The sequence below is a fragment of the Ictalurus punctatus genome, chromosome 10 (assembly GCF_001660625.3).
Source record: "Ictalurus punctatus breed USDA103 chromosome 10, Coco_2.0, whole genome shotgun sequence".
Lineage (NCBI taxonomy): Eukaryota > Metazoa > Chordata > Actinopteri > Siluriformes > Ictaluridae > Ictalurus > Ictalurus punctatus.
Window position 1 is genome coordinate 9,551,883 of NC_030425.2, and position 12,251 is coordinate 9,564,133.

Sequence of the window (12,251 nt, forward strand, 5' to 3'; positions counted from 1 at the left end):
ATTGGAGGAGCATAAAATGGTTTAATAGTAGATTCCCAATCATTAGCATTCTTACCCTGGTGATGTCATTATGCAGATGGAAGAAAAGAATGATATCTCTTTAAATGTAATCGATTTACACACACGAGTCACTGTAAAAAAAACACAAAAACAACAAAGCCTAATTGAGACCTTTTAGAGGAAAATTCTGCTCTGAAACATTAAATATTTGTGATTAGAGATACTGGTGCTAATTTGTTGGTTGGTGGTGTCACAGGGGGGCATTGCTAGCACAGATACAGTGGCATTTAACCAGAGACAAAAACTCAACAATCTCAAACATAAATGATAACGGTCAGGTTTTGTTGTTAGTTCCAGAAAACATACGAGGAGAGAGTTCTTTTCTCATTCTCCCTATGAATCCAGTGTAAAAATCCAACGCGGATACGGCGGAGACAGCGAACGATGGACTCAAAGATCCAGAATGCAATGCAGGTACACGACGTGTTACGGCAGAGACTCGGCTCACAAAGCTGTCGATGGCGGTATTAGTAAGGCTGGGTGGTATATCGATATAATATCGATATCGTGATAAATGATTACACGAAACATCTTTCTAAGATATCGTCGGTATGGTAATGTATTTTTTTTTTTTTTAAACGTTTTTAACAATTACAAATTAAATGCTACTAAACGGACGCCGTGGATTTGACGTCATTTTTGTAAGCATTAAAGAAAGTATCGTCAAACTCAGTTTAACGGATTTATGTTTATTTTACTTCTGTTTTGCAGACAGTCTGTTAGCTAAATTATATATCGTGATACGCATCACGTATCGTAGAGATATCCTGAAGGATCGTGATATGATTATTTTTGTCATATCCCCCAGCCCTAGGTATTAGCACGAAAGTTGAAGCTTCGGAGCCTGACCTGTCTGAGGAGAGTGCACAGGCGTGGAGAGGAGAGGGTCGGACAGACTAATGGATTAACGCGCCCTTGGAAACCGTTAACCAAAGTGAAACTGAAGCATTCGGATCATGTCGAAGCACTGAAGATCACATGCTAATTATAAAGATGAATATGCAGGTCTTTCACGTAAGGTAAAGAGAAACCGAATGAGAAGTCGGTGAATATTCGTTCATTTATTAGTGTCTTAACAGTCCCAGAATATCTCAGGAATCGCTATTTTTAGTACATCATCAAGAAGCTTCATTACATTGCACAGTTATACAGGCCTATCACTGTATTTTAGCAGTCTCCCCACACGCTTCCTCTGGGGTTTACAGATTTGAGACAGCATGAGAAAGCCACCATCTGCCTGTGGATGGATGATGCCTCGTCAATAACGTCGTAAAAGACAAATTTATGACCTTGATGTGGTGCATTGTGTTTAATTAAAGCTTAAAGGCTAATTTCCATGTATGAGTGCCTGCTATCAATTGAGGTCACAGAACCCACAGGCTCCTGGTTTACTCTGAGTGCCTCTCTGATGTTTACCATGCGTCCTTATTTCACTGATCTCTGTGCGTTTTATTTTTTTTTTTTGGGGAAAAAAACCCCGACTTTGTTTTGGTTTGCACAGGTTGTTGTGCAAGCTTTTGTATTTGCATTACACTGATAATTTTATCCTACACAGAGCTTTGGAATGCCTTTCCGTCAAAACTGATAAGGCTGTTTTGATGCTCATGTAGATAGACATTGTTCCCATTATGCTGGTAATGTACACAGTAATTTGTCTTTGTGGGTTCGGGCGTATCTCCCGTGGAACACAAGGGAGCAACTCGTAGCATGAGGGCGGGGGGGAAGGGGGTTGCTACAGCATGCAGATCCTATCTAAACATCCTCTGATGGGTTAAGGCTGGCTTTAAAAGAAAATAACTCACCTCAGCAGTAAAGAGGTAGAAGTCAGGGTATATATATTTTTATTAACATCTGTCCAAAGCTAAATGACATACATTGTTGTTGGTTTTTTTTTGTTCACCTGTATCAAAGATGCTCCTGATAGTTCACCCGCTGTTGCTATGGAAGAGAGAGATGTAAATGAACTGGGGCAAACCGTGGCCATGAATACCAATGAATCTTGAATCCAGGAACCACACCAGCCTCTGTCTGCATATCAGAGAGCATATGCCTTCTCACAGGATGTTACCCATACGCAGCAGCATGTCCATAACCAGATCAGATGAAAAGGAAAAAAGACAGGCTATGTATTGGTTTCGTCTGCGCTCTGCATTGTGTTCATGTCTGAATCGTGATCGTGCGGTTCAACACGCAGAAGAAAAATTTAATGGCTTCAACTTTCCTGCTTAATAAATTCTTCATGCTACGATTTGACCCAGAAATTCCACAGATGTTTTTGCTGAAGGTCGTGTCCTCAGGTTAAACTGCCAGGCTTTAATGGAGCACCCCCCCACACCCACACTTGAACTTGAACCAGAGCAAAACCTTCTCACCAGTAGCGAATATTTGCATTAATACCCACAATATTTTCTCATCGCTTTCTTCCCCCCCCCCTTGACTTCTTAAGACAACACGGCTATTGTAAAGGATATTGCTGGATTATGGAATCAGCTCCGCAGGGGGAAAGGTGACTCGGGGCGTCTTCGCTTTCCACAGACGTCCACAGCATTTAGCGCAAGCGGTAAACGTAAAAAGACACGGAGGACTCAAGCTGTGTTTCCTGTTGCTTTGGCCCGATTCGGTATGATATGCTTTCCTACTCCCCTCCGAAATCCCCTCAGCAAGCAGCTTTGTCAACCGTACGAGCAGGATAATAGTGGCGCTAGCAACGCTGGATCATTTCTAAGCAGCTGTACGCTGTACTGTCGGGACAAAGCGCAATCCAAGCTGTGTTAATGAGGCTTGACAATGGTCATGAGTGTCCTGCATCTTCTGTTGAGCATCAGTGGGAAAGAATGCACTGTCATGCTTAAATAATCTAGTTATCCCTCTATACTCTCTATACAAAAATACACAGCAAAGCTTAGAGACAACATTCCTCAGTGATTTTGATTAATACTATGGCATTTTGTTAGTTGTTTACTACTACTACTATCACTACTACTAATACTACCACTACTACTACTACCACTACTACTACTACTACTAATACTACCACTACTACTACTACCACTACTACTACTACTAATACTACCACTACTACTACTACCACTACTACTACTACTAATACTACCACTACTACTACTAATACTACTACTACTACTACTACTACTAATACTACCACTACTACTACTACCACTACTACTACTACTACTACCTCTACTACCACTACTACTACTACCACTACTACTACTACTACTACCTCTACTACCACTACTACTACTACCACTACTACTACTACTAATACTACCACTACTACTACTAATACTACTACTACTACTACTAATACTACCACTACTACTACTAATACTACCACTACTACTACTACTACTACTAATACTACCACTACTACTACTACCACTACTACTACTACTACTACCTCTACTACCACTACTACTACTACCACTACTACTACTACTACTACTAATACTACCACTACTACTACTAATACTACTACTACTACTACTACTACTACTACTACCACTACTACTACTACTACTACTAATACTACCACTACTACTACTACTACTACTACTACCACTACTACTACTACTACTACTAATACTACCACTACTACTACTAATACTACTACTACTACTACCACTACTACTACTACTACTACTACCTCTACTACCACTACTACTACTACCACTACTACTACTACTACTACTAATACTACCACTACTACTACTAATACTACTACTACTACTACTACTACTACTACTAATACTACCACTACTACTACTAATACTACTACTACTACTACTACTACTACTACTACCACTACTACTACTACTACTACTAATACTACCACTACTACTACTAATACTACCACTACTACTACTAATACTACCACTACTACTACTAATACTACTAATACTACCACTACTACTAATACTACTACCTCTACTACCACTACTACTAATACTACTACTACTACTACTACTAATACTACTACTACTACTACTAATACTACCACTACTACTACTACTACTACCTCTACTACCACTACTACTACTACCACTACTACTACTACTACTACTAATACTACCACTACTACTACTAATACTACCACTACTACTACTAATACTACTACTACTACTACTACTACTACCACTACTACTACTAATACTTCCACTACCAGTACTACTACTACTACTAATACTACCACTACTACTATTACCTCTACTACTACTACTACTACTAATAATAATAATAATAATACCACTACTACTTCTACTACTACTACTGCTAATAATAATACCACTACTACTACTACCACCACCACCACTACTACTACTACTACTACTAATACTACTACTTCCATTGATGCTACTACTACTACTACTACTACCAATATCACTACTACTACTAATACTACCACTACTACTAATACTACTACAACATCTACTAGTACTACTACTACCATTGCTACTACTACAGCTACTACCACTACTACTACTACTACTACTACTACCACTGCTGCTACTACTACTACTAATACTACCACTACCACCACTACTACTACTACTTCTACTACTACTACTATCACCACTACTACTTCTACTAGTACTACTACTAATACTACTACAACTACTACTTCTACTAATACTAATACTTCCAATGCTACTACTACTACCACTACCACTACTACTACTAATAATAATAATCATATATTTGTTTGTATGTTTATTTATTTAAATGCCTCCTTCAAAAATATCTTTCATTTCTCTGTATCCTACTTTCTCAAAACAGACCCATTTTTTTATTAGGTCATATGCTGATGTGACTCTCATACGTTTGTCATCTGGTGCCTCAGCAGTTTTCTTGTGAGGGGAGATTACGACAGGATGCTGCTACCGATGATGACGATCTTAATCGCTCCCTGTATGTTCATTACCTACACTCCAGTCATGGTTATGTCCTGGCAGATGGTCACTTTTCCAATTGATTTGGCTCGTTGAGGAGATTAAAATATTATCGCACCACAGAGACCATGCTCCGTTGTCATCAAATTAGCATTTTTGCCTGGCTACTGCTCTGAATGGGCCAATGTCACTCCAAAGGTGAAAAGTGAATTAGAGTAGAATTATGGGACTGTAACCACTAGTATGGAACTCGGCCTACAACCTGACATTCTCTGTATTTGTAGCGGCAAAGGGATGTAGGAAAATGTCTTATGTCACTATAATGTAGTACGATAACCAAACCGCTTTCCTCCTTTACTTTAATCCTTTGTAATTAAAAACACAGGTTATCACAAGGCTCATTTTACAGAGCTGAATTACCACAGCACAATAGTGCCCTGTATTTACACAAATATTTACATGAGAGCAGAGCACTGTGAGTAAAGTGGAGACCAAGAAGTCATTTGTGCATTTGAACCTTGATTAAAATGGCCCCCTTCTCCCCCATAAGTGGCATTGAGCATACTCATGGAGTCGTGTACATTGTGGCGACTGATAAACCTCAACTATGAAAGGCTCCCATTGTGCACCAGTGTGGGGCCTGTTTGCCCGAGTTCAGAGTTGGCTGCCTATCTGCTTGAAAGGAATTGAAAAGCGACCCTCGTGGTGACTGACCAGAATGCCTGATAATGCTCGGTGTCAACAAGGCCAGGACGGCGGGCAGAGATCACAAAGCCGTACCCGTTGCTATGGCAATGGAATTGAGCATTCCCTTTAATATATTATTTACTGCTTCTGATCCTGATGGCTGTTGATTAATTAGAAGGAGAGGAAAGAGAAGGAGGGCTGCTCACTCACTCGCTCACTCACTTACGCTCTCATAGGCTCCTGGTGAGCACACCACGCCGCTTTGTTTTAACAGGTTCGAATCGGCATATGTGAGCAAAATGCATGGTCGGGTTAGTATGGCCAGACCGATCCCAGCAATTCTATAGTCTTTTCCGCACACAGGAACATACACGATGGCTCCACTTTGAGAAGTCTTGCTTATACAGTATATACACTGAAAAACGCATCAAGTTGTCAGCATGAATTGTGTTTTGCTCAAACTAAAAGTCCAATTTCTCCCCAACAGTTTGACCCAGGTGAATTCCTACTGTAAATCGCTTCTGAACACAGAGAACAATTTATGTAGCTGTCCTCTTTTCTCTCATAAAGTGTAGAACGGGTGAAGACTGGATCTCAAGTCCACAGACCTTTTGTTAATGCTGCAGTTCTGTGGTCAGCACTTGGCCTTGTGCTGTCAGGTTGTTTTTGCATTTCAGAAAATGCTTTTTGTCCCCTGCCCGCCCGCCAGACCTGCCTGTTGGCCCTGACACACATAATAAATAAATAGATTCATTTGCTCTGGATTAGGGCTTGGAATTATCATGGCATGAAAACAGTACAGCCCAACATCACTGTCTTTCTGTATGTCACAGTAAAACCTGCCCAAACCAATTAAAACAAACAAAAAATGTTTTATCTCATATAGCTAGCTAGTTATACAGATGGCATGATGTCCAAGCTTGATGATAGAGTAGGGCTGGTTGATGTGAAAAAATATCACATCACGATACTTCTACTTCACGATACTTCAGGACATTTCTACGATACCCAGTGCATATCATGATGTATAATTTAGCTAACAAACAAACTACTGCAAAACAGTAGTAAGATAAACAAAAACAAAAAAACCCCACAAAAAACTCAGTTTAACAATAAATTTCTCAAATACATTTTTTATAATAAGTAATTACTTTAAAAAAAACTTTTAAAAAAATTAATAAAATAATAACTTTTTTTAAAAAAATAATAACTTTTATTATACTTTTATATAATACTTTAATACGTTTCTCTAATTCTCAAAGACAAAGAATATCAGCAGCATCCATTCAGTACCATTTCATTTGTAATTGTTAAAAACGTTTAAAAAAAAAAAACACCACCATACCAACGATATCTCAGAGAAGTGTAATCATTTATCACGATATCGGTGTTACATCAATATAATCACCCAGCCCTATGATAGCGCTATCTATCCAAAAGGACCATTTATAAATGGAAGTTATCTAAATAGATTCGTTTGCAGGTAAACAGTTACAGCCAGCGGATTTTATAATGCGATGTTGGTAATCTGTTAATTTTTACGACCAGGATTTAAAATAAATTACTTACAACTGCACAAAAAAGAAACAAGAAGATTCTTTTCGGTTGAGATATTTCTATAACCTTTTCTGTATGGTTGTTGGACAGGTCTGTGTTTGTAGTGGCTGACATCAGGTGATTCTGTCGGCATAGTAGTGAGGAGTCAAATGCAAGGAAAGCCTCTTTCCACTGCTGCAGCGCTGCTTGCAATACAATCCTATGCTAATCAGTTTAAGTTTTTAAACAATCTGAAAGTGGCACAGCAGCAATCAAGTGCGCACGAACCACAGTCTTATTTCCACCACTTGCTGTGAGCCTCATGCCCCTAGAAACAATGTGTATAATTTAAAACCTGCCACGAAGAGGCTGCTGTCAGTCATTGATGAGAATAGGAGGAGTGAATGACTAACATTTTGCAACCTACTATGTGAAAGTTACACATTTGGGGATTGTGAGGAAAATAAGGTCATGAATTTAAGTTACAGTGCTTAGAATTTCTGTTGTTAAAACGAATAGAAAAGATTTTTGTGTCAAGGGAGTCAAAACTCTGTTTAATATGATGTTCCTGAGTGGTGAGTCAGCCTGAAATTCTGTCATTGTAATGCTGTAAAAGTAAGTCAGGGCCGGGGGTCAGGATCAGGATCGGGTCAGAACTGGTTGGAAATCTGTGGATACAGCAGCTGGGTTCCACAGCTCAGGCACAAAAGAAGTCCAGCTCCACAGTGACAGGCCGGAGCTACATCCAATTAGAGAGGAGAGAGTGAGAGTGAGAGAGCATAAGCGTGTAAACAAATGATAGTGGCATCCTGAAAGACTCTGATATACCATAAGATAAGAGTTTTTTTTGTCTTCTCCATTACTGAACAGGTAAGGCATGTATTTGTTCTGTAATTTGGTGGGAAGCTTCCGAGTGAGTTATGATAATCAGATAGAATGTGGATTGTCACCCAGTTGAAAAGTCGTGTCATCCAATCATTTTTGTATTTTAAAATACATAAGGTTGTACCACATGAGAGTGTGTGATTTGAGCACTCCGCTCTCATGAGCGGTGCCTTTTATCCTCTGATGTGAGTTTTAGCTTCCTGGATTGTGTCGAGCTTTACACAGGTTTGGCTACAAAATGCACAGAGGACGCAGACGGGGATGAAACAGTTATTCTCACAATACTTTTGTAAAACCGAGCAATCGTGAATACTTGGGCTTCGTCCGAACCTGCATAATACCCTTCCACCACTGACACTTAGTGTGCATTATGCAGTTTGGGACACAGCCTTGGGACAAATTCTATCTGTGTGAGATTAATAGTTGCAGTGCTGAACAGTGCAGCACAAGCCATGTCATGAAGTGTTCTTCCACAAGTAGCTCGCAATAGCATTTTTTTTAAGCAGATAGGGTGAAACTCTTAAATCCAAAAGCTCTGAGATGATGGGTAAGCATGGCAGGGTGATGCAATTCATGGTTTGTTTATATTTTGTTCTGCCCACTTGTGCAGGGATGCTGGCTCTGTTAACTCCAAGCCATCCAACACATAAGCCCTAAAGTCCCGGGAATACTCTCAAGATTTGAAACAAGTCGCTAGAAGATGTGGCTTACAAAGCCTTTCTGTTATCATTAACGCATTGTATTTAGCGCCATATGTAGCTAAAACAAAGAGTGAAATGACTTAATTACTGAGAAATGAAGAATGCTTACAGCTTAATCGCTGTTTGTTAGCTACCCCTTAAAGGATTTTACAATGAACATCATGCCCTTAAAATGTATAAAATTGTATATTTACTTACAGTGTGATGCAGAAACATTACTGTTTCTGTTAAACTGACATCTGTGTTCTTCAGCCTCAGTCTGTATCCTTATGCTGTTATGCTGTAGCCTTTAAACTCATACTGGAGATGTTTTTGTGTACTTTTTTTTTTTTTTTGGTGTATAGCACCGATAATTACCCACAGTTCAAATTTCTACTACCATTGTTCATTTCATAGTTGACGTGTCAGCTTGTTTGATATAATGGAAGTAACCGTGCAGCCTGGGGGTTTTTAGCGAAGGCTCAGTTGTTCCTTTCTTAAATGCTAGGCTACTTATTAGTAAAGGAAATTCCTCCAAATTGAGGAAGTATTGGGTGACATTAAACACTAAGGATTTTGGCTTCAATTCACACCATTTCAGAAATAGAATCCCACGCACACGTTGGTTAAACGTACGGACGAATCTTCGACGTAAATCTCAGGTCGCAGTCTACATTTCCGTTTGCATCTAATGCTGTGTGACACTATAGCAGACAGGAAAATGGCTCACTGGAAAGAAATCTGGTTTTATATACAATTGACTCGGTTATTGAATTTTGATATGCTAATTTTGTTTTGTTATTTTGATCTCTTGTATCCATAAAAAAAAAAAGGTGTCTCTAGAAAGCTTGAAATGATATTTTGGGCCAAGAAGGGAATTGCGAGAGTAAATCAAAGTGTCAAAACATGACAAATCATGTCATAAACCTAAGACAGATCTCATAAGAGCAACAGCAGCCTGGAATCAAGACGTTAGGACACCTTTTATATATATATATATATATATATATATATATATATATATATATATATATATATATATATATATATATATATATAGACACGCCGCAGAAAACGTGTGGTCCACAAAATCAAATCAAGACGTAAGATAAGTAGCATAGAGCTGCAGGTTAATGTTACTAGCCCTTTCCTCCTGTTTGAGTGGCTGCAACATTTTATTCCATTATATTTATATGTTAAAACAGGATATTGGTTATATTTTTTAGGATTCCCTTATTGATGAAGTCAGTAGCCGTTTTTAAGGAGGAACTGAAAGACGACTTGTTTATGAAATAAAACCTGCAGTCATGATGTATGGACCATGTTTGTGGCCATGCCGAGGCCATGTTTCATTTTCAGACACACGAACAGGAAGAGCATTACAGCTCTGTCATTTCAGGTCACCAAGCAATGGCATCGTTACTCGTTACTCAGTCTGTTCTTTTCCATCCCACGCCCTCAACATGTTCTGGTTTCCTCTGAGCGCAGGACAATAAAGTCCAGTACCATATAGCAAAACCACAGCGCTGTAAACTGTAAGTGTTTTAGCAGGATTCTTCAGATGAAGTATATGAGTGGTTTTGGCAAGGCATGCCTGATCATGCTGATGTTTTTTCCCCCCTTGGAAGACCACGTACATTCTGCCAGCACAGTGTAGCGAGGCCAAAGCTGATGCAGCCCAGTCAGATGGACTATACTGCAATCCCATTGATTCCTGGATGGGTCATGTGATCTCTTTATTGAGTCTGAGCCGAGTTCAAATATAAGCCAGAGGAAAAAGGCCATTTTCAAAAATGCTGACGGAGGCAACCGAAAACAAGTTTTGCTTTCAATCCTAGTGTGTACTGCGCTGAAATTAAAAGTTACCATTGATTTGGATAGACCTTTTATACCTCAAGAGAGCTACTCAGTCTAAATTTAGCCTTGAACTGAAAACGAACCAACACTAACACTATACCGAGTCCCAAATCCCTTCCTGGGTTTTCTTTTTGGCAAGCCGAAAGCCTTTAATAAATTGCGTTTCACCCAAAAGCGCTGCCCAGAATTCATTCCAAAAATGATCTCAGCATGACAGCTTGGAAGTGAGGTAAATACCCATCATTTCTCACCTCTTTCTGTGTTGTAACATGTAACCGTCACACAAGGAATGCCCAAAGTCAAAAAGAGAACAGAGCAGCAATACACATTCTGTCTTCTCTAATTGTTGACTTCAGTCAGCCAGAAACTCATTTCAATCGAGCAGACTTTTTAAAGTCATTTGAACCCATTTTGTTGTCAGTACACTTTTGATACAGCAGAAAACATCCTGGCTTGTCAAAATGTGATGCAGGTAATGGCTTGATAGAAAAAAAAAAAAAAAAAGTGCTTAGGAGTTACGACTTCTCTTTTTTGTTGTATAATTAACATCCTGTCAGTAACTTCTGAACTGAGAATGTAAAATTTCCTGTGCATTTCAACATGTCTAAATGAAAAGAAATGCACTGATACAATAGGTGCCCTATATAGACTTTTCATTTTAAATCTAGCAATTTATTTAAAAAAAAAAAAAAAACGCAGAATTTCCATTTTTCTGACGTCGAACGTGTTTTTAGTTTGAGAACTGTTGCAGCTTTTTATTTCTTCAATCGAAAGGTTTCGACCGTGATAAATACGATCTTAATTTGAATGTTAAAGTCTGCAGCGTGTATATTTAGCATTTATGCAGCCAGATGTTTTACCAGGTCAGCTTCAGCAAGGGACAAGAACTGAATTTATATTCATGGAGGTGGCTGGAGATTCAATAGGCTGTTGTTTCTGTGAACGGAAATCCCTGTGGATATTTTTTGACTGACTTTGTCCTCTTGGTCTATAGAAACGTTCTATAAATAGAATTGATACGAATCACAGCATGAAGCATGTTTAGCGCAAAGCGCTGTGCTTCATAGATCCTCGCAGCTTGTTTGTAGGCATTCTCCTGTGCTGTGTTTCTTTTTTTTTTTTTTTAAAGTTCTGTTGTCAAATTCAAGACGCCTCGTCCCCCGCTGCCCACAGGGATACGCCCAGAATTCTGCGTACGGTCCCGCTGGAATTGTATTTTTTATTTTTTTCTTCGTAAAACATCAAAAGTGTCTGCTTCACATAACAACTCTAGCAAATACTATTTTCACTGGACTTACTTTTCTTTTGCCACAAAATTAATAAGAATCTGTGTTTTAGGTGCAATTCAAAATATAGTGTTCTTTTTCAAGATAAGAAATTAGACTTAGCATGGAATAATGCTGAAAGCAAAATGTCCTCTAAATGATTTGTTGGGAGTAGATTGATTCACACCCGCACGCACACACACACACACACACACACACTCACACTCACACATACACGGACAAACCCCCCCCCCTTCAGCACAGTTATTTGGCACTGCTTGCATTTGCAGAACACAGAGTATTGATTTTTTCTCCCCATGCTCAGACAGCCTTCATGTTTTTTTTCCCTCTTCAGCCATGCACATGTCTACTAT

General features: G+C 39.0%; 1 protein-coding gene across 9 annotated transcripts in view; it reads left to right on the top strand.

The window, feature by feature from the left end:
* adgrl2a (adhesion G protein-coupled receptor L2a) overlaps positions 1 to 12,251 on the top strand; it is a 115,656-nt gene that overhangs the window by 33,846 nt on the left and 69,559 nt on the right. The gene's annotated exons all lie outside the window — the stretch shown is intronic.